This window comes from Myotis yumanensis, unplaced genomic scaffold (assembly GCF_028538775.1).
Source record: "Myotis yumanensis isolate MYYU_CA2020_CCGP unplaced genomic scaffold, mMyoYum1.0.hap1 SCAF_3, whole genome shotgun sequence".
Classification (NCBI taxonomy): domain Eukaryota; kingdom Metazoa; phylum Chordata; class Mammalia; order Chiroptera; family Vespertilionidae; genus Myotis; species Myotis yumanensis.
In genome coordinates, this window is record NW_027223754.1 from 142708575 (window position 1) to 142732484 (window position 23910).

Consider the following 23910-nt stretch of genomic DNA (forward strand, 5'->3'; position numbering starts at 1 on the left):
TTCTAACACAATTAGCCACTCAGAAGAGAGTCAGGGAAGTCTTTACAGGAATAGGTGGATTACAATATATCTTCCACAGTGGAGCCTTTGCATATTCCCCCAAGAAGATTAATCTTTTCTGTCTCTCCATTTCTATAGGACTCTGTTTGTACCTGTCACATTTGCTGGTCTATTTTGGGTTTTATATACTGCAGGTGTTCAATAAGTGTTGGCTGAATGCACATATAATGAACTTCTGGAATTGAACTTAATGTACTATAACATTGTGTAATTTATCTGTGTGTGAAACTTTAATTAGAACTGTATCAAAATACCATGTGGGTTAGACCTTGACACAAACCTAGGTGACTCTGGACGTGTTATCTAACTTCTAAGGCTTTTTTTGTCATCCATAAATTGAAAAAATTAAAATAATTTTAAAGGTCTTTACACATTTAAAATTTCTTCTTCTATTTATTTGTTTTAAATAAAAAGAGTTGGAATATGTTTATTTGGTATTTTGAAGGTAAAACATTACTTAAAGACATTCTGATAAATTTGAAAATCTTTATTTGCAATTAACTAGTAGGAAAAAGATACATAGATCAATTCCAAGTTTAAATTATATTGGACTTATTGAAATTAATACTTTAATGTCATTTATTAAATGATGAATTATTGATTACTTAAGGAGAAAGAATACCTGGCTTAAAGTCAGGTCCATGTTTTGTAACTATGCCATTCAGTAATAATGAGATGTTATTAATTTCAGTAAAATTAGTTAAAGTAAGTAATTTGATTTACATTTTTACATTTTTATATGCACATGAATTATTTCAACTGAGCACCAATTATAACCCAAAGGCTTAAATTATCTAGGGAACTTTAATTTATTCACATGTTATGACATTATGTGATCCAAGTTTATAAGTGACATTACTCTATTAAAAAAAACAAAAACAGACCATTACTTCCAATTGTGTAAGGAACACATGGTAGTTCAACCTTTGTCTTTGTAGGGAAATATTAATCTTACCTACATTAGAAATAATGTAACAAAATAATTTGTAGCAAAATTTAACAATGCAGAGAAGAAATGTTATTGTGACATTTTAAACATTGGCTAACGATAAAAAATAGTGCTGATAGCGCCCTGGTCTGTTGGGTTCAGTGGATAGAGCATTGGCCTGCAGACTGAGGGGTCCTGGGTTTGATTCTGGTCAAGGGCACATGCCCGGGTTGCAGGCTTGATACTCAGTAGGGGGCGTGCAGGAGGCAGCTGATCAATGATTCTCTCTCATCATTGATGTTTCTGTCTGTCTCTCTCCCCCTCTTCCTTCCTCTCTGAAGTCAATAAAAATATATTTTAAAAAATAGTACTAATAAATCTTGAAGAAATCAGAAAATGATAAAGAAGTCTGAAAAGAAAATATTATTATCATAAAGTTAGGTCTTCTTGAATTATTCTTATATTTTTCATAAAAGAAGAACAACATCTTTTAATATTTAATATTGTTTTAAGGGAAGGTTTTGATAATATATTTGACATTGTTTTAATTGGTGCAAAAGGGATATGTAGTAAATTGAAACATGAATGTAATTTTACTTTAAAAAGCCAAGGGAAGCCTGACCATATCAAATACTGTTTTTGAGCATTTACAAAGTTAAAATTGTAGAGAAAACTAATGATACCTGGTAATATCATAAATATATATATATATTTATAATATTCATAATGCTATCATTGTTTAAGAAAAAATTACATGTTCATCAATTTCAAAAGTATTGTTAGAATTAGATCTCACTGGGACTTCACCTGAGGCACACCAGTACATTGAATTACTACATTCCCATTGCCGTTGGCGTCTTTTGAAGAAACTGAGCCAATATTTGTTGGCCATTACTGTTTGGATCTCCACTAGGGATTCATTGACTCCCAGTAGTTCCAACCTGTGTTACCATTGAAATCCATTTTTTTCAGGGACTGATAATTATATTTAATTTTGTAAAGAAATTCACTGATATTTTCTTTTCCTCCAATCTAGTTGCCTATATTATTTGGGAAAATAAACTCACAGTTTTATAAGTTTTATCAAATTTTTATATAATACTAGAGGCCTGGTGCACGAATTCATGCACAGGTGGGGGGACCATCGGAGGTTGGCCAGCAGGCCCCGAGGATGGAGCTAGCCCTTGGCCCCCCTCGGAAAGGGGCCACATCCATTGCCACTCACCCCTGGTTCCCCATCCTAGCCTGGGGCCCGAAGGCCCCAGCGGGGTTTGGAGAGGAGGTGATGGTTGCCGGGCCAGGCACGGAAGGAACAGATGCTGGATGCTGACACCACACTGTGCGGTTCCCCACCTCCTTCCCTCCTCCTTCCCTCTTCACTACACCACCACCATGGTGGGCGGGTGGCCCCCGGGAAAGGGAGAGTACAGGAATGAGACAAACACTTGTGTCGAGGGCCGACTTTCAATAGATTACAGCGGGGTAGCTGCTCTGCTCCGTATAAAACCCCCACCCAGAAGCAGGTCTCTATGAATGGTTTAGCACTAGGGGCTGATGGGGGCCGGTTGGGGGAGGGGCCATGGGAGGTTGGCTGTGAGAGCACACTGACCACCAGGGGGCAGCTCCTGTGTTGAGCATCTGCCCCTTGGTGGTCAGTGTGCATCATAGCGACTGGTCGGCCGGTTGTTCCGTTTTTTTCTGGTCATTCGGTCGTAACGGTTGCTTAGGCTTTTATATATAGATTTGTTGGTGCTATGTTCCAAACACACACATACACAAACACACACACACACACACACACACAATGAAGTGTATATGCTCACAATCTAAATAATGCATACTAAAAATTGTTGCCTGGAGTAAAGTTGTAAATGGTATACTTTAATGGAACATTAGTCCACAAATTCAAGCATGAAACTTCAAAATTTAAAAAAAGAGAGAAAGAGAAAACATTTTCTGATCAGTCACATTTGAAAAGGTGATATTCTCTGCCAGAAGAAATAAAGTTGGAGCATAAGTTCCATTGTCATTTTTTAAAATTTATCTTTATTGTTAAAATTATTACAGATATCCCCTTCTAGCCTACTCCCACCCTCCCAGGCCTTCACCACCCTATTGTCTATGTCCATGGGTTATGCTTATATGCATACAAGTTCTTTGGTTAATCTCTTCTCACCCACCCACCTCCACTCTTGAAAGTATCCATGTTGTTGAAAATAATTGTCACTGCTGATAATACTAGAGCAAAAATTGAATGGAAGAAATTTAAACCTGTCTTCGAATAACAATAACAAAAAATCAGACATGTCTGTATCTTCTCTGTAATCCATATGATTAAGAGAAATAGTTATTCCGTCTTTCTACTACAGTTACATGGAATACTTAATATATTTCTTGATCTGTGGCATTTAGTGTATTTTTCCCCAGGAAGTAAAAAGTTATAGTAATTTCAAGAGCACCTCACTAAAATAGTCACATTCATAACATGGAGCTGCATGATGAAAGAAAAAGGTGTTATGGGAGGTGATATTATTCACCTAATGTGGCTTTTTCTGGCTTTAGAATATTTTAGAATCCAATAGGAGAGATTACAATTTATAACACTTTAGTGTAGTAATGGAACAAAGGAGGTGATGAAAGATTATTTCAAAATAGAATTTAATAGAGATTAAGTGACACGTGTTTCACTTTTTGCTTCTCAGTATTTATGTATCTCGGAATCAGTCTAGTTTATTAACATAAATAAAATTTGTAAACATGGTGAAAAAAATTTTTTATTGTATTCCTGTTTTAGGCATTAATAGTTAAGAAGTCATTTTTTTAACACCAAGAAAGAGAAAATTATGAAATTGTTTGTTGCAAAGTTAAAAAATTCATCCAAATTGTTAGGAATCCTTTTTTTGGGAAAAATAGTAATCAATTTTGGAAATTAACACATTGATAAGGAAGTGTAGGCATACTGGACGAGTCTTACCCTGGCATCTAATTATTCTCATCTGCTTCTCATTGGGCTAAACCTGCCCATGTGAAAGGATATGTCCTGTCTCTGGTTCACATGCATCATCTGCTTCCAAAATGTATCATGAGAAACTTAAGGAACTCAAATATTTTATTGAATTTGCCATCAACATTGTTAATGATTATTTATTGAGTGAAGTAGTTGAGGTGATTTAGTTCACGATGTTTATGAAATGACAGCCTGTTCACATTTGCACCCGCTCTGCCTTGTGCTAACACACACACATCACTGTCCTACTTCTCTCATCCTTGGTGTTGAAATCATTTTTGTGTGCAGAATAATCACTCTTCCGGGATCAGACAAGACAGGCAGGTACTCTGGGAAGGCTAATAATGTGACACTAATTCAAATCAAATGTATTAATATATGAATTGAACATCTAATGAGTTCTGATTTCCAACTTCTCATAGTACTCATGGAACAAGGGAGTTTTCTTCATCTCATTGCACTGCTGGCAAATTTTTCTTGCTTATAGACCAGCACCCCACTATTCCTCATCTACTGCCTTCCTGAATCTGAATCTGTCCTCCCTTTCAAATGTCCTCATCCTCTTAGCATCTATTTGAACTCCTTTCTGTGCCTATAACAACCTGGACCATGATGTGCTTCTCTTCTTTCACATGGTCCCATGAAACCTGCAATCCATTTTTACTACAAATTAATTCATTGTTATCGACTAAATTTTTTTATCTTCCTTGCCCCCAAAATTCATATGTTGAAGCCCAGGTGCCAATGTGACTGTATTCGAAGACAGGGCCTTTAAAGGGATGTGTAAGGTTAAATGAGGCCATAATGGTGGGGCCCCAATCCAATAGAACTGGCATCCTTAACAAGAAAAGGAAGAGGCACCAGAAATGAACATAGAAGAAAGGCCATGTGAGGACACAGGGAGGAGGTATTGATCTACAAGTCAGGAAGAGAGGTCTTATGACAAATCCACCCTGCCAACACCTTAAACTTAGACTTCTAGCCTCCAGAACCATGAGAGAACAAATTTCTGTTGTTTTGTTTAAGTCACTTAGCTTGTGGCATTTTGTTACGGCTGCTTGAGCAGACTAATACATCCAGTTTGTAGTTCACTTTGCTGTCATTCTTCCACCTCCTTGTCTAAATGAAACCTAAATTTTTCTGAGGTTGCTTTCAATTAGTGCTTCCTCCTTGTGCGATTCCTTGGAAAGAAGTACTTTTTCACTTTCTTCCTGTTGCCAAGTTCATATGACTGAAGCTTTCCTCATTTGAAGTAAAGTTTGTAGCTGTGCTTTCTCCATTTAGGTCATCCCTTCTCATTAAAATTACCCACAAATTTTCTGAATCTCTTCCAGTCTTTCTTGTTAACATCAGGCTTTTTCACCTAGACTTTTTAAAATGCTATTCTCTCCACCAGTAACCACACAAATTCACAGTTCTTGAATTTACTCATTTACTTAAATTTTTTGTTCCACTTCACTACATGTCACAATGGTCTTGGACTTAGTTTATGTAAATGCTCTGCACTCTGAGCAAAGAAAGGATGTGGTGGTTTTAAAATATATTTTTTAAAATTCTTCATGTTCTTTTCTTCAAGAGGTGGATTTTAATTTTTCGTTTTTGAATGTGAACTGGACTTAGAGATGTGTTTCTAACAAACAGAATATGGAGAAAGTGATGATACATAACATAACTTGCGAAGGCATCACATTTTCTCCCTTGTGCTCTCTCTCTCTTGGATCCCTCACTCTGGGGGAGGCAGCTGACATGTGATGTTGTGAAGACACTCAAGGAGCCCTATAGAGAAGCCCCATGGTAAGAATCGGAGATATTCTCTCAATAGACAGTGAGGAATTGAGATCTCCTGCCAACCACCTTGGAAGCAGATCTCCTAGCCCCAGTTAAACCTTCAGATGACCACAACTTCTGACCAAAATCTTGACTGTAGCTCATGAGAGGCCCTAAGCCAGACCCACCCTGACTGATATGAAATTGGGGTAATGAACATTTGTTGAAGTGGCCATTCTTTGGGGGAGATATTTATAAGCAATAGATAACTATAACAATGTCCAGAAGCACGGGAACAAAGAGACTAATTAGGAGACTATGGTAATTTCTCAAGGAAATGATTGTCACTTGGACTCCGAGGAGTTAGTGGATTAGGCAGTGAAGTGAGGAGAAAAAGGAAGGCACCAAGATGACCTCTCAGGTTTTTATTGTTGTTGTTTTGTCTTGTTCTGTTTTTCTTTTATTATTGATTTCAGAGAGGAAGGGAAAGGGAGAGATAGAAACATCAGTGATGAGAGAGAATCATTGATTGGCTGCCTCCTGCACTCCCCACACTGTGGATCAAGCCCACAACGCAGTCATGTGCCCTGGAATCGAACCTGGGACCCTTCAGTCCGCAGGCCAATGCTCTATCCACTGAGCCAAACCAGCTAGGGCGACCTCTCAGTTTTGACTTGAGTAACAGTGTTCTGTTTACTGTGGGAAAGAGGAGGAGGGGAAGAACAGATTTGAGAGGAAAGAAATAAAAAAAAAAATGTGCTTAGCTATTTGACATCATGCCCTCTGACAATGACAAGAAAGCAATTGAGCAAGAAAGCAGCCTCAAGCTCAGTGAGGTCAGGGCTGGAGATATAAATTTGAACCAAGCAAATGAATGGAGTTTTTAATAATTGGACCATACTACGGCACCTAAACACAGAAAGAGGTATGGAGCCCAATTGTAAGTTTCTCTCACATTTGGGGATCAGGTAGAGGAGAGTACCGAGCCAAGGAAACTGGAAGGTATTGTCTAGAGAAGTGGGAAGAAAATCAGAAGAATATAGTGTCCTGGAATTCATTTAGTGAGAGTGTCTCAAAGGGAAAGCACCTATAGCGTTTGCTGCCTTTGAGAGAGTGAACAAAAAATACCCATTGGAATTGGAAAGGGGCTTACAACTGATGACTCCATGAGAGCTAGCTATTCCCATTGGAGAAATACGACTGGAAGGCAGAGGTGGGCTGATAGCTGTCTTTTTTTTTAAAAATATATTTTATTGATTTTTTACAGAGAGGAAGGGAGAGGGACAGAGAACTAGAAACATTGATGAGAGAGAAACATCAATCAGCTGCCTCCTGCACACCCCCCAATGGGGATTTGCCCGTAACCAAGGTATATGCCCCCTACTGGAATCGAACCTGGGACCCCTCAGTCCGCAGGCCGAGGCTCCACCCACTGAGTCAAACCAGCCGGGGCCTGATGGCTGTCTTTTAAGCATGTTGTCTCTTATTGAATGAATTCTATTTTACCTTTATTTGAGGTATTTATTTATTTTGTTTTTTTCCAACTATAAGAGAATATTTATTTGGTAAATCAGAGAGGTAGAAACAGTAATCCCTAGAAGAAATGGGCTTAGGAAACAAGTTATAGAGGTAAAGGAAGGGCCCTTGGAGCTTGGGAGTGAGGAAGGTCATGGTAATGGGCCTTGGGGGAGTGAGAGCGGGGAGGGAAAGGCACCAGGGTGCCCCTGGAGGGAGAGTGTGCTGGGTCCTCCCTCCTAAGGGTTCTAAGCGTGGAGAGTTCAGGGAGAATTCAGGGACGAATTCAATAGAATTTTCAGCAGCTTCCCAGTTGTGCCCTTTCAGGGTCCAGGTCTCCACTGATTGATTGGCCGGTGCCAGGGCAGGGGGTCATTATTCAATGCAGCTGGTCCTGAGGTCCACTGCTGGTTTTGTTGCTCTTCTGGGCCTGGAGCTGAAACACAACTGAAGCCTAGATGTTATCTCTAGAGAGGGAAGGTCAGGGGGTTTATCATTCCCCCAAGATAGATGACTTGCTCCTTGTGCACAAGTGTTATAGTTTACCTTGGTTTCTCCATAACTTACTGCAGGGAGCCTTCAACTTAACAGTTGGGTAGGAAATATTTACTGAATTACAGACTCTTGTACAACCTATAGAGAAATTGCAGGACAGAGTAAAACAAAACTTTAGGTTATTAAAAAAATCGCATGAAGGACTCTAACAATTGAAAGGAGACTTTTAGGTGTGTGGGAAAAGGGTTCCCTCTAGCCTTTCAAGAGCTTACCCTGTCTAAATGAATTTTGACATTCTCTTGTGTGTTTTTTGTTTGTTTGTTTTTAAAGAGGAAGGGAGCGGGAGAGAGAGATAGAAACATCAATGAAAGAAACATAGATGGGGATCGAGCCAAAAACCTGGGCATATGCTTTGGCAGGGAATCGAAGGGGTGATGTCTTAGGTCCATGCTCAACCACCGAGCCACACTCCAGGCAGGATTTTCATTCTTAACATCGAAATCAACAAAGCATGTTGGATGTGCAAAACTGTTAATTGACATTAGATAGCTGATTTGCTTAGTGTTCCTAAAATTTTCCTTTACTCAAACAAAACAAAACAAAAATGGCAAGCAGAACAAAATAAACCAAGGCTAGATAAAATTCTGGCTGTTGTCAAATTGTTAAAGTTTTAAGAAGTAATACGGTGGTAAATATAGAACATGAACACAACTTTAAAGCCAGTTCAGTTATGTTTCCCTTCGGCACATATTTTAAAAGAATCATTTTACCTTTAAGAATGTAACCATTTCAGTTGTGCGTGTCATTTTAGAGAATGCTCTACTGACTGCATCTCTTTAGATTCTACATGTGGAAATGGGACACTTTAGGTTTCTTTCCAAGTCAGCACTGTGCAAGCTCAAGAGAATATTAAATGTAGTATTTTCTAGCTCTATTAAATATTCAGAAGCTTTTCTTCTGTTGTCTCTATATCAAGGGCAAGTCCTGTAAACCTTGCTCTGATAGCTCTGAAATGAGCTAAATAAGCCATGAAAACAGCCATTTCTTTCTCTAGCTAGAAAAATAGAGATTAAAAGAGAAGTATACAGAGGAGAAAGAAGAACCCAGCCTATCCATGTCCATTCATGCAAGTTTCTGAGTTCTTTAGATACCTTAGGCCCAAAATGTATAGTTAACTTTGTTCAAATAGTGAAAATACAATTATTTTTTAGCCTGAAACTCATTTGCTTAGTTATCTTTAATTATTTAGAATCAGCATTTGGTTACAAAACCATTTATTTTATAAAGACCTTGAAAAGATACTATGAATAAAGATCCATCAAACAAATCAGGAATAAAGCTTAGGAATTTCACTTTCCTGGCTTTATTGTTTTAGCACTGTTGATGACCAAAATTTAGAGTGTGTTGTGTGTGTGTGCATGAGTGTGTGATTACATGCACATATGTGTATAAAACACTATTTATAATACTTATCTCCTAAATATTTGTGTTCAGTGGGGTTGAAGATTCTTGTAGGAAAAAAGGTAACTCAGAGAAGCAATATGTTACAAAAAATAGAGAGTTTTGACCTTTGTTTCTATGCCTCAGTTTGCTTCTCTGTAAAATGGAACAATAGAATCTATTATGCAGTATATTTTCAGGATTAAATGAGATGAAAATTATTTTTTAGGACAGATATGCTGACTGAATATTACCTATTAGTATTAGTAATGCTGTTATTTTTAGAAGAAGAAAACATACATTTTATTTGTTAGGGTTGTGATCTTTTAAATGGCAAAGGCAGTATGGCATCTTAAAGCTATTACTAGTTTTTCTATTATCACTTATCAATCCTGTAGAACTGTTACCAGTGGCATAGCACTGAATTTCTTACTTTCCTGATGCCTTTTAGCACAATGGATACACAGTTAGATTTTGGGGGTAGAATTAGTTAAAAAATCAGATAGCTTTCTGATTGATTATGGATAGAAATGTCTATTTAGATAGTTTTGATAATAGTATTCAGGAATATTTAGTATTATCTTTCATTATTAAGTTCTTTACATTTTCAAAAATATGGTCCAGTCTGTATTACCTTTTTATATATTCTAGAATTAGCTCATTTTGTTTATTCTTAGAGAAGAGCCAGAAAAACGTTTAAATTTGTAATGATCTCTATGGACAAAATGGATTCAAACCCTTGTGAATGAGTAAGTGTGTGTGTGTGTGTGTGTGTGTGTGTGTGTGTGTGTATTTACTTGCCACTCATACTTCTCAACACCCATTAGCTTGTTAATCCTGAAATCTGGATTCTCTTCCTTTTTCTTTTTAATTAAAACTGTTCACCAAGAGAAACTAATGATGGCCTGATGATCTCATCCAATAGGCCTTTCTCTATTTTTATCTTCTTTGAACTCTGCAGAAACTGACATTATGTTAACCCCTCCTCATCGAAGCATTCTCTTTTCATCTCTGACATTGCCCTGCTCCTGTCACTCAGACTGACAATCTGTTTCCTTATTAGTCTTATATTATAGTTTTATTACTGTAAGTAAAAGTTCACAGTTTTATTCCTATGCTGTTGTCTTCATAAGCCTTCTTAATATTCCATCTGGGGGAAGTATGGGTGTAAATAAATGAACCAAAATGGAATTAAGCCTTATGTTTGGTATGTCCGTAATCTTTGCTATTACTTCTTGTCAATAATTACTAAGCACTAACTCAGACCCCTTGACATAAAATACAAATAAAAATTCCTGCTAGCAAAAGCTTGTATTCTACCAAAGGATCAGAAAATAAAATGTTACAGAAATGAGGTAAGCGCTACAGTAGAGATATGAATAGATAACTATAAGAAAGTGCTTAAATTTGCCTCAGATTCCAGGGATTTTTTTCCAAAGATCAATTGTTTTCTGAGCTGAGTCTTCAATACTAAGTAGTTCTTTGCCAGCCATACAAAGGAAAGAGGTAGATTTGAGAGAACTTCATGTACAGAGGCATGAGGATGGAGCACCTGCATATCATAGAGGATAGTAATATTCACAATAGAAAGGTATGTAAGGTCTACAGAAAGAAATCTCTCCGATAACATATTAAGAACAATGTGTGTTACCCTGTAATTGGGAGCCATTAAACTATTTTAAGCAGATGAATGGCATAATCACATTTGCTCCCTCCAAGGAGTGCTTATTCCTAGTACTCCCGGAAAAGCTAATTAAAGGCAAATTAAAAGCTAAGCTACTGGCACTGGGAGTGGAGAGATGAGAGAAAAATACTAGAGATATTTCAAGTCTGAGAATCTGCAGGATTCAGTGATTCAACAGTCAGAGGTCTTGGGGAAGAAAAACGGGCCTAAGTACTAAGTAGGTTAATTGGCAAATAATGGTTCAAAATAACAGAGGTATATAATGGAATTGGAAGATCAGATTTGTTTGAAGTTCTTTTGAAACCATCAAAAATAAAAGGTATAATAGTCACTGTGATGGTTAATTTTGTGTGTCAACTTGACTACTAAACTAAGGAATGCCCAGGTAGCTGATAATACATTATTTCTAGGTGACTGTGAGGATGTTTCTAGAGGTGATTAACATTTGAGTGTGAGAAAACACATATTTCATGAAAAATAATTTTTAAAAAATTTCTAAAAGGAAAAAATAAAATGGGAAAGGGGCATTGTATTATCTTTTTGTAAATCTCATGTCTGACTTGATAGGAGACGGCTGGGTTCTCTATCTACGTGAGCATTCACTCTGTCGTGATATCACAGGTCATACAGCCTCCAGAAAACTCCCCTGTAAACTAGTGAGACAATGAGAGTCAAAAGACAAAAAAAAAATAGTATTATTACAAAACTAATTTTGATTTTATGGATCCCTAAAAAGGTCTCAGCTTCACTAGAGATCCCCAGACCACACTTTGATAGCCGTTGGTACAGTTAAATTGCTAAGGCAAGCAACAGTAATGTTGACTTTTACTGGATTTCCAATTACATAGCCAATCAATCCCCTCCAGATTTTAAAAATGGCTTTTCTACTCCTTGTAACAAAATTACAAGTTACACAGGAACTTCTGTTTTATGGAATATAGAAAATTTGCCTCTGCCCTCTGGGAAGAATTTGCAACTGTTTGCAAGAGTGCCCAAGACCTTCAGGCCCAGGAGGAACCACTGAAATGTTTAGTGTTCCGAGTCCACATAGGAGCACCGGCTGAAGTAGTCTAGACTGGACTGGGGGTTCCTGACCTAGGCTGTGTAGTCAGGCAAAGCAAATATCCACTAAGCAAAATGAACTTGAGGAAGAAGGAGTACTAAAGTTCTAACTTTAATACGTAACTATGTGTGGGGGAAGGACCAGATCCTTTGGAGCCGTGGTTGGGAAGACTGAGTATTTGACTATGTAGGCATAATGGAATGTTTTTAAAAAGGATTACTGAGCAAGTGTACTGTATGTATAGGAAAAAGAGAAAAACAATATTTGAGACTGAAGTTTGGGACATCCTTTGGTGTCCCTGGACCAGCAAAAGTAGTACTGCAGGTGTCGATGTCAGAAATGTCTAAACCAGTAGAGCATTTGTATCAGTTTATTTGAATCTCATTTGCCTGACTACACTGCTGGAAACAAAAATCTCAAAGGATTGCAATTTTGCTCCAGAGAATGGCAGTTTTCATCTTATTTTATAATCAGAATCAAAGGAGGAGATGTAAGGTGAGGAGTGAGTTTATATGAGATCAATTTGTGGTAGATTAGGGAGGCAGGAGAAAGCAAAGCGGGGAAATCTCTGGGATTGGAGAAAGAATAAAACAGAGAGACACATACTTCTTTTACATTGGTGGGTACAGGATAGTTAATTAATTTTCAGCACATAGGGATAACAATGAGGGGTTCTGTGGTCTCCTGCTTTGCTCGGAGGTTGTACCCTGAGGGGTCCAGAAAAAAAGGGTTTACTATGACACTCCAAGGGTGTATTATCTTACATGCAAAAAGACAGTAGACAGGCTCTCTTAAAGACTGACCTTTGTCAAGGAAGCTACTGGCTTGGGAGGTGACTCCCCACCACGACTCACGCTTAGTTAGGAACTTTTATGTTCAGATCATCCTTTGTGGTTACTTTTGGTCTCTGAGTTTGTAAGGCCACCATGCAGGGCTCTCCTGAGCTTGTCAGGAGTTTTATGTGGCCCCTTTCTCACCCACACAGGTAGACACTGTGTAGGGTATGTTATAACCACAGTGTCATCATGTTGAAAGAAAGAGTTATATCGAAATCAGTGAATCTCTGGTAGATGTTTGTAAGCAACTTTCCTTCACCTTCAACTTTACCATTCCATCACTGTCTCTCCACTTTCAACTAAATAAGACCAGATTCATGCATAATTCCTTTTGGAAAGTGATTGTTAGCCTCATGAAAGATATGTGGGGACTTGTAGATAGGTAGATAGGCTAAAAGATGTGGCCCTTTAAGTAATCCTAAATCATGGTGGTATAGGTCATATCATTCAAAGACAAACTGAACCATTAAAAAATACATTTAAAATACACTTAAAATGAATTAATATGTTAAAGATAGACACTTTTGGGGGAAGTTTTCAATAATGAAAATTTAGGAATTATAATTCATGTTTATATTGTGAATTAATTATTTCTAATCTGTTATTGTTTTTATGACTGAGAAATGTGAAATTTAGCTAATGAAGCAATTATAAAAAAATTATTTTTATGAAATATACTAATTATGCACACAATTTAAATTTTATTGCAAGATTCAGAAAAGCAAAATGATACCGCGTATTCATATTTGGTGACTTTTCATTCATGTTACCTAACTTTGAACACCATAATTCACTGCAATAATATTAATAGGTATGTAGGCCCCCTTTCCTGTATCCCAGAAAATTACAATTGCGTGTGAGTAAATAGGCCTTGACTGTAAACAATCAAAATTTCAGTGAAATCAGTCTGTGGCCTAGGAAAAAAATAGTAAAGAAATAGTGTTTTGGATAAGGCTACCAAAAAACATACATGGAAGTATTTATCAGAGGCCACATAAATCTCAGAGGCTAAAAGTACTATTTGAGTATGTTTTCTTGATTTGAAGAATCTAAGTCTTATATTTTAATATCTATTTTTGTACCTATATATAATTTATACATATATATCCATCCATACACTAAACCTATTTTATATGCAGGTATAGACATAAAACATAGAATGTGTCATAAATGCCCACGTGATTATACAGGTTCCTGAAACTTCATCTTCTTCATCTTCACTGACTTCTGAATGTAGTACCATGAATGTGTGTGGCGTTCCATTGAAGGAATCTCAGCCTTCCTACATTTAAATAATACCTCAAATGCAGCAGAGTTTGGGGAACTCCTTAAAAATGGTAAAACTTGGTTAAAGCAAAATTCACTTACCAGCCTAAGAAGAGTCTGAAGTAATTTTCAACTCTGCATGGAATCAGCAGACATGGGCACTAGTTGTCCCCATTTGGCTGGCCCTTGAGGACAGACTTAGTAATGAAAATCTTTTTCTTTCTTCAGAGACCACAGTTCTGTGGACAACAGCACACTTGTTAATTATGGCAAAGCTAGGGTATGGGACTTGAACACATACATAATTAAGAGCATCTGCCAAATTTAAGAGGCTGCAGAAAAGAAGAAAAATGGCAAGCTGCCAGTGTGTCATTTCTACAGACTAGTAAAAGCAATTTAATGTTCACTAGGAATAAAGATCCAGATCCAGGTTTAATACTCTCTGGGTGATTGTTTTCTTTGAAATTTAAAAAAATTAAACATATAATACATGATTACAATTTTTGTAAAAAAATTAAACTTTTATAGAATCAGAATTGCCCATTAATAAGACACTTACCCAATGCCACTCTCGCACCCAGACATTACCAGTGCCAAGGACATAGTGTTTCTGTTTATTTACATGCATTAGTTATATATAAAGAAATGGGATTAGACTGCAAATGTTGTGCCACAGTCTTTTTTTGTTTATTTGTTTGTTTAATGTTTCATTGGAGATTATATCTTATCAGTGTGTATTGAGCTATGTCATTCTTTGTAATGCTGCGTTATGAACATACCTCCAATTCACAGACACTTACATTTTGTTTTGTACAAAGAATACTTCAGTGAATGTTCTTCTGAGCATATCCTTGTACTTTTATATAAATACTAGAGGCACAGAGCACAAAATTTGTGCACGGGGTGGGGGAAGGTCTCCTCAGCCCAGCCTGCACCCTCTCCAATTCAGGACCCCTCAGGGGATGTCTGACTGCCGGTCTAGGCCTGATCCCAGGGATCGAGCCTAAACTGGCAGTCGGATATCCCTCTCACAATCTGGACCACTGCCTCCTAACTGCTCACCTGCCTGCCTGCCTGATCGCCCCTAATGGCCTCTGCCTGCCAGCCTGATCACTCATAACTGCCCCCCTGCTGGCCTGGTCGCCCCTCACTGCCTCGCCCCGCCGGCCTGGTCACCCCATTCAGCCTGCTGTTCAGTCATTGCATGAGGGTGTCCCAGCCAATTTGCATATTACCCTTTATTAGTATAGATTTTACCAGAGTAAATTTTCCAAAGTGGAAATTTTGGATCAGGAAGCCTTATGAACTCAGATACTTCAATACTTGAAGTCCCTGCTCTTTTCATGTCTTCATTTCATTATTTAAGAGAGAAGAACAGAATAGGCAAAATAGGAATGAACCATTCCCATTTGGAAAACATATAATGTCCTTGGAATACAAACTAAAAATAGGTATACTTCATGTGGAATTTTAAAAATTGAAATTCCTTAGCCAATTTTTAAAGTAACTTGTTTTAAAACTCTCCAAATATTAAATGCTCTTACTGATTTTCACTTAAAAAATAGAGTTGAGTTTATTTTTTCCCCCAATTTTGTTATTTTTGCCTTCAAGGTTTGCAAAATATGTCGAGATTTCTAATTGTGAATTTAGAATATAAAATGACCTTTAAAGGACAGATTCTGTTTGAGGGACAAATGAATTTTTATATACCAAAAAATCACATTTTAAAAATGTGTTCCTTTACTAATTTCACAAGAACTGAGTACCTACTTCTTGCATTTGGTCAGACCCTGTCCTTTGCTCTGGGGATAGATATTTCAGTCCCTTTCTTTGAACAATTTGTGGATGTGTGGAATCAATAACAAAAGTAACAAAAGTGTGTGAAAATTGCTACAATAGCAGTGATCTTGGGCTCAGAGAGCACAGAGAAGGGTCACTTAATGGGTTTGGTCTTCCTTTCATGCTGAAAGTTCTGGCATTTTCAAATTAATTATCAGGTCCAGTTATATTTAATACTAACAGGAAAGAGAAAATGATGAAACATAAAAATATACCCACTTCCTCCATCCTGCTTTCTCTCCGCCTATTACACATCCTAAAGACCTACTTGAATGTTTACGTTGAGGTAGATTGACATAATACCTCCTAGGTAGAACTTGGACTCAGGACTTCCTCTTCATGGTTGCTAATTGGACAAAGGGTATTGGGCACTCTGTGTATCTAAGGGTATTGGGCACTCTGTATATCTAAGGGTATTGGGCACTCTGTGTATCTAAGGGTATTGGGCACTCTGTGTATCTAAGGGTATTGGGCACTCTGTGTATCTAAGGGTATTGGGCACTCGGCTTATAGAGGGAAGGGCTACTCAGTGGACCCACAAGCCAACACGTTAGCAGGACCTTTCTATTTGAAGATGACTGGAATGATATCTCGGTTCTGTGAATTCAGTCAACATGACATACCTTGTTTGGAAAGCTTTCTAAATTGTGATTATTTAACATGCCTCATTGTTTTCATTTAATGCCTGTGGAAATTGGTGTTCTTATCACAGGGGAAAAGAAAGCAAGCTGACAATGTGATTTTATTTTCCAACTCCCTGCTAAGACACAAGATCCATTCTTACGGAGGTGGGGAACATCTGACCCATGGGTAATATAAAGCCACGAAATCACTTGGTCTGGCCCTGCCATGTCATTAGGGATAAGTTAATTAAATGATTGACCAAATATAGAAGGCTAATTTTTAAGTTGGTAATCTTGTATGGCCCACAAATGATGTTATAAATCTCCAAATGACCGTTGGCAGAAAAAAGGTTCCCAACCCCCATGAATGGAAGCTACTAGTGGCAGCATTTGGATTAATAAACTGGTTAAATTTGCTTCTGCTATAAATTTGGCATTTTTGCTTCAATAATTATACTTTCTTGTTTCAATACGTTATTTCTTTTTTTTTACATCATTCTTACTTTCAGTAGAATGTTTTCTACTTTATTATTCTGTTCATTTATTCATTCTTTCTTTAATTCTCCTATCCTCCTATTCATCCAGCCAGTCATACTAAATACGTACTTCCAACTGAACCAGGAGCAAGAGTTACAAAAATGAACATGACATCATTCTAGTTTTTAAGACTTCCCAGCTCACTGGAGGAGAAAGACAAATAAATAAAACCTATTTTTTCCATTACCTTTCTTTTTAATTTTTGTCTTAATAAATAGTATTTAATCTAGCCTCATATTTTTCCATTTCAGTTCAACGCAGTGAGTCAGAAACAAAAGAATACATTTTTCACATCCAAGGCTCTATGAATTAAGTTCAGATAAAGTGCACAAATTCCTTGCTGATGCAATCAAGTGTTGCCTCTGGGTAATTCCAGGTTTACAAGGCTTCCGGGTCACCCTTTCATTTGACAGTCAAAATAAGTTCCTAATAAACTGAGCTCCACTCTTCCTTTCATGGAAAACTCTGTCTCTCCCCCTTATCTCCGAGGTCTTCCATGCAGGCTACATTTCTCCTGATTACCTTTCACTCTTATTTGTTACCATCCTATGCTTTTGAACCACATTGTGTATCTTACCTGCCATGGATGACTGCTCTCCTCTATCTGTCCTCCCAGGCTCAGTGCCTTCATTATTCAAAGCATTGTCACACCCAGTTGGTTTCTACAACCTCCTTTTGCTGAAGGCATAAAAGAATACCATCTTAAAATGTAATATTCTCAGTATTATCCCAATGTTCTGTAGCTGTACATGAGGAGGAATTTCTCCCTTGCCGGCACTCATACCGGTATTATGGGCCTGTCCTCTTTTCCTTAGAAACCTTTCCCATTTTTTTCTTTACTTCAGAATTCAACACTTTTCAAGCTTCTACACCTCAAACCAACTTCCAATATCCTACTATGTTATTATGAGGCACACTCAGGTTCTCTTTTCAGTGTTCTCATTCCAGTGGTCGGCAAACTCATTAGTCAACAGAGCCAAATATCAACAGTACAACGATTGAAATTTCTTTTGAGAGCCAAATTTTTTAAACTTAAACTATATAAATAGGTACATTGTTATTAACTTAATTAGGGTACTCCTAAGGCTTAGGGAGAGCCACACTCAAGGGGCCAAAGAGCCGCATGTGTCTCGTGAGCCGCAGTTTGCCGACCACTGTTCTAGACCATACCTAGTGACCTTAAGTCTTTACACACACACACACAGACACACACACACACACAGACACACACAGACACACACACACACAGCAGCTATCTGGTGTCTAGCTGGGCTTTTTTTTTTAAAGCAAAATAATCACCTACTGCACCTACCTTTGAGATGAATATTATCTCCCAGATGCCAAAGTTTGTTTTCTTTTTTATACTACTTTTACTTTCCTGTTATAAAATTGTCACACTCCAACAGATTTACAAAGTATGTAAAGCTAGATATACTGAGCTATAAAAATTACAAAGAAGAATGATATAAATACAAAATATAATGTTGTACTTTAAATAATGCCAATAAAAATATTGATAAATGCAAATGCCAAATGACTTATAAAAACAGACAGACAACTTTTGGATTCCAAAGTTTTGTGTCTTAGAATTGTATCTATATAGAGGCTGTTCAGTTGCTTTATTTGCTCACAGGTATTTGTGTGAAAGCCTTAATGATGTCACAACATACACACAAAGGCACAAACATCCCATCATGTAGGAGGTAGTAAATGATAATTACTAAGGTTCTCTTAAAATTTTACAAATGCTTATAATTTAAAAAAAAACTGATCCAATCCATTTAATAATGACTTATCATTCCTGTGTTATCAGTCTGCTGCAAACAGACAAACAAAAACACTGCAAGTATGGTCTTCAATCTTTAGTATGCGTAGCAATCACCTAAGAAGCTAGTTAAATGCAGATTTCTCCCCACAAGTCTGACATCTGATCTGGAGGTAAGAAGTTTGCTGTGTATATACTCCCCAAGTATATTTTAATGAGTGTGATCTTTAGGCCACACTCCTTTTGTAGGAATATGGGTGGTCAATTTAAATGATTTCCAAGTACAAGATGATTCATGCTACTTATTCCAACCACCAAGTGTGGTATCTTAAGAGCTGTTGATCTTTGCTGGCCAACATAATAGTTTGTTTAATAAACATAGGCATCAAGTTCTAGTAGTTCTTATAGAGTTAATTATTATATTTTGAATGCATACTCAAGTATGTATAATAATGATTTCTAATATTTTCATAGTGCTTTAAATTAAAAAAAACCCACTTAATATATGTCTTTATTTATTTATTTATTTATTTTTAATTTATTTATTGTCTAAAATTTTACATATGTCTCCCTTTTCCCTGATTGACCTCCCCCCCTCCCAGCCATTCCCACCCCGGCCAAGCCCCCACCACCCCAGTGTCTGTGTCCATTGGTTATGGTAATATGCAAGTCCTTTGGTTGCTCTCTAACCGCCCCCCGCCCCCAGCCCCGGCTCCACCACCATTTGTCTCTGGATCTATCCTTGTTCATCAAATTATGTTGATCATTATATCCCACATATGAGTGAGATCATTTGATATTTATCTTTCTCTGACTGGCTTGTTTTGCTTAGCATAATGATATCCATCCATGCTGTTGCAAATGGTAAAAGTTCCTTCTTTTTTTAGTGGCATAGTATTCCATTGTGTAGATGTACCACTGTTTTTTAATCCACTCATCTGCTGATGGGCACTTAGGCTGTTTCCAAATCTTAGCTATGGTAAATTGTGCTGCTATGAACATAGGGATGTATATATCCTTTCTGATTGGTGTTTTTGGTTTCTTGGGATATATTCTTAGCAGTGGGATCACTGGGTCAAATGGGAGTTCCATTTTTAACTTTTTGAGGAAACTCCATACTGTCTTCCACAGTGGCTGTACCAGTCTGTATTCCCACCAGCAGTGCACGAGGGTTCCCTTTTCTCCGCATCCTCACCAGCACTTGTTGTTTGTTGTTTTTTTTTGATGATAGCCATTCTGACAGGTGTGAGATGGTATCTCATTGTTATTTTGTTTTGCATGTCTTGGATGATTAGTGACTTTGAGCATGTTTTCATATGTCTCTCAGCCTTCTGTATGTCCTCTTTCAAAAAGTGTCTATTTAGGTCCTTTGCCCATTTTTTGATTGTATTGTTGATCTTCCTTTTAAGTTGTATGTATAATATATGTCTTTTATTTTCACTTCATCCTAAACAATGGCACTGGCAACAATAATTTAAGACAAGTGAATTCTGTAAGTTTCCCAATAGGTCAGCAAGTCGAATGGAACACTACGTGCAGTCAGATGGTTCTAAAGTCATCTTACAGCCTCATTTTAAAACCAAGATAATAGTTTTGGTTGACTTGAAACTCTTCAGAAAAAGAAGTTACTCTTTAAAAAGTCAGGGTTTCTGTGCTAGGTGGGGACTTATTCACCATGATTTGTGCAAGAGGCAGATTTGGAAAACTTGCTATTCCTGTGATGTTATAGTCAAAGCATCACTTGAGAAAGTGAAATGGAAAAAATCCAGACTATTTTTGTTAAAACTTCCTACTGTGTGATAATGTCTCCCCTTCCATCACGTTAACCTCCATTCATTTGTCAAATTTCAAACTATTGATATTTTCTTGGTTTCTATAATCCCTCAGTCTAAATAAAGTCCCCTTTGATCCTTATTTGTGTTTATTGCATTTATTACAATTGCAATTATATAATTTTTATGGTTCATTATTTAATTCTGTATCTCTAGTAGATTGTGATTTACTTAATGACAGGGGTTAACTTTTTTAACTACTGTTAAATTAATACCCTAGTCCTATAGCCTGATACAGAGAGGCATCTAATACAAACTTGTCGCATGAATGAATGAAAAGTAAAAAATGTCTGATTGGAAAAGTCCCAGTGTTTTATATTGACAAACATCAAGGCAGACTAGTAAACTGTCTTTGTCGTATGGAAGGTGGGCTGGTGAGCTTGGACTGATTGTGAAACAATGTTGGGAAATCCCACTAATTCAATTATGAATATAGGTGCAAAGGGTTTGAAATTACAAAGTTAGCTGGAAAAATGCTGATTGAGGAACACTAAAAGCATAAAATAAAATCGCAGTCTACTTTAACTGGCTTATCCATGGATAGAACTGGTGCACTAAAACTTTTAACACAGCCTGAAAAGGTTGAGACTAGGTGGGAATGGTGGAGAATGTGGGGGAGTAATTGGAGGGAGGTCAATATGTAAACACCTTAGTATGGTTCTGATGCCAAAAGATTTTATGGGGCGTCAGAAAAAATGTGACCATCAAATCTATAGGTAATATTTTAATTTAAGAAATAATGTATGAACCACATGTAATTGATTCTTCCCCACAAGATGTTAACTTCTAAAAAAATCTGGGTCTTAGTGATACTGTTTTAAAAAGTATTTGAATAACAAAAGAACTGTATTTATGTGTACAGAGGGAAATATGAGTGAAAAAAACCAAGCTGATATCTCACAATATGTCTGGAAAGACAAGTCAAATTATAATGTCAAAACCAAAGGGAACCCTTACAGGTGGCTTCCATACACTAAAAGGTTGCAGGTTTGATTCCTGATCAGGACATATACCTAGGTTGCTTTTGATGATCCCCAGTCTGGGCACCTATGGGAGGCCACTGATCAATGCTTCTCTCTCACAGTGATGTTTCTCTCTCTTTCTCTTTCTCCTTTTCTCTCTCTCTCAAATTAACAAATATATCCTCCAGTGTGGAAAACAACAACAAAGGAAGTTGGAAGATATACATGGGAAAATAAGTCACAGCCATGAAAAGAACATGCCTTATAATACTGTATGATGCTGTCCTAACTGGCACACTGCAAAGAGACAGTTCCATAATCTGGGTGTTTCTTTAGGGCAGATAGTAAAGGTCCTAAGATTTTTTTTCATTCTTTTGTATATCTCTTACATATTTGGTGAGATTTGTATCTCTCACACTGAACCTCAAGAGGTTAAAAAAAAAAAGGAATTGGTTTCAATCTCTTCTGGAAACTTAAATCTCAATGGCATAATTGAGGAATAGGTATTAGGGAGCAACTTTGGGTTTTGGAATACTCTTTTATTTTCAAACTAGAGGCCCAGTGCATGAAATTCGTGCATGGGTAGGGTTTCTAGGCCTGGCTGGTGATCAGGGCCAATTGGGACCTTCCAGCTGCTGGCCAGGGCCTCCCTTCCCTGCCTGCTGGCTGCCGGCTGCCGGCTGGGGCCTTCCTTCATTCCGTGCTGCCCCCTGGTGGTCAGCACATGTCATAGCAAGCAATCGAACTCCCCGTCTCCCAGTCGAACTCCCGAGGGGACACTTTGCATATTAGCCTTTTATATATATAGATAAGTACCTCTCTCCATTTGACAGATCACCACTTGCTCCTGAATAATTTATAGGTTTAGACATTCAAGGAACCTTGGTGCTCATTGGGTATGCTAAATCAGAGAGCACTAGGAATCTGCCAGCTACTTTGAAAGCCTCTGGTACTGACTGTAACGGTGCCATTCACTCAAACAACTGAGTTTCAACTTTTGTAGATGTTTAACATTAAAAAATATGTGATCCCAAGATAAATATTTCAACATATTTGTATTCTACATTTGAGGGTTTGGAAGTTAATGGAACAGAATCTTGGGTGAAATGTGCCAGGATAGTGTCTCAGGTCTATCACTTTGTATCTTATGACTTTGGAAAGTAACTTAAACTCTGTGGCTAATATTCCGGAACTGTAAAATGCAGTAGGAAATAGTGTTATTATAAGTATTGATATGAGTTAATTAAGTAAATTGCTTATAACAGTGTTTGGTACTGGTAAGGACTATATTCGTGAGGACTTTTATGATGATTCTGTATTAGTAGCTGTGTGTATTCATATATTATTGGCTTCAGAAATGAAATAATTGAATTAAAAAAAAACACTTGCAACTTTATAACATGATACTTAAACATTTGCAGTTCTTTTTGAGAAGAGGAAGAAAATTGTCTTTTTAATTTTTTCCTTAACTCTGTTTCTCTTTCTTCAGTCTTGTTGCCTATTTTCTTCCATAGATTTGCTCTTTGGATAAGTCTCCACCTTAAATTAATATCATTTAAATAATAACATAACTCAAATATTTTTTTCGCATTCATACTTCGTGATAACAGGAACATTTTATCTACAGGTAGAAACCTGCAGTTAAATATGAGTGGCTTCCAAGTTTCCATCAGTGTGGACTGCACCTCATAGTATGATGTAAGAACTTGATCTAACACATGAAGATTACTAGGATCATAAACAATATCTGGAGCCATGGTCTACTTTTATTGTTATTTTTCGGTCTGTTGCCCTTCAACATCCTTTGGAAGTGATTTTTATGCTCTCTTTACAGGTATAAAAAACAGTCAAGAATTTGTTTTGCAACATCAATCAAAAGTTTTTACCTATATCAGCTGATAACATAACTTGAAACACAATTCAGGTGAAACTCTAATTAATGTTACCAGTACATCTCATCTTTCCTTGGAGCAACATCCCAAGTGAAATCTTCAAAAAATGCTTTCAATGTTTTTCCTCTAGAGCAGTGGTTCTCAACCTTCCTAATGCCGCGACCCTTTAATACAGTTCCTCATGTTGGGGTGACCCCCAAATTCATCGTTACAAATTGGACATAATTAAAGCAGAGTGATTAATCACAAAACAATATGTAGTTATATATGTGTTTTCCGATGGTCTTAGGTGACCCCTGTGAAAGGGTCGTTCGACCCCCAAAGGGGTCGCAACCCACAGGTTGAGAACTGCTGTTCTAGAGGGATTGATGCTCTTAAATCTGGGTCAAAGTATATTAT

At 37.3% G+C, this 23910-nt stretch overlaps 1 protein-coding gene across 16 annotated transcripts in view; it reads left to right on the forward strand.

Moving 5' to 3' along the window:
* KCNC2 (potassium voltage-gated channel subfamily C member 2) overlaps window positions 1-23910 on the forward strand; it is a 213387-nt gene that overhangs the window by 174169 nt on the left and 15308 nt on the right. The window lies entirely within an intron of this gene.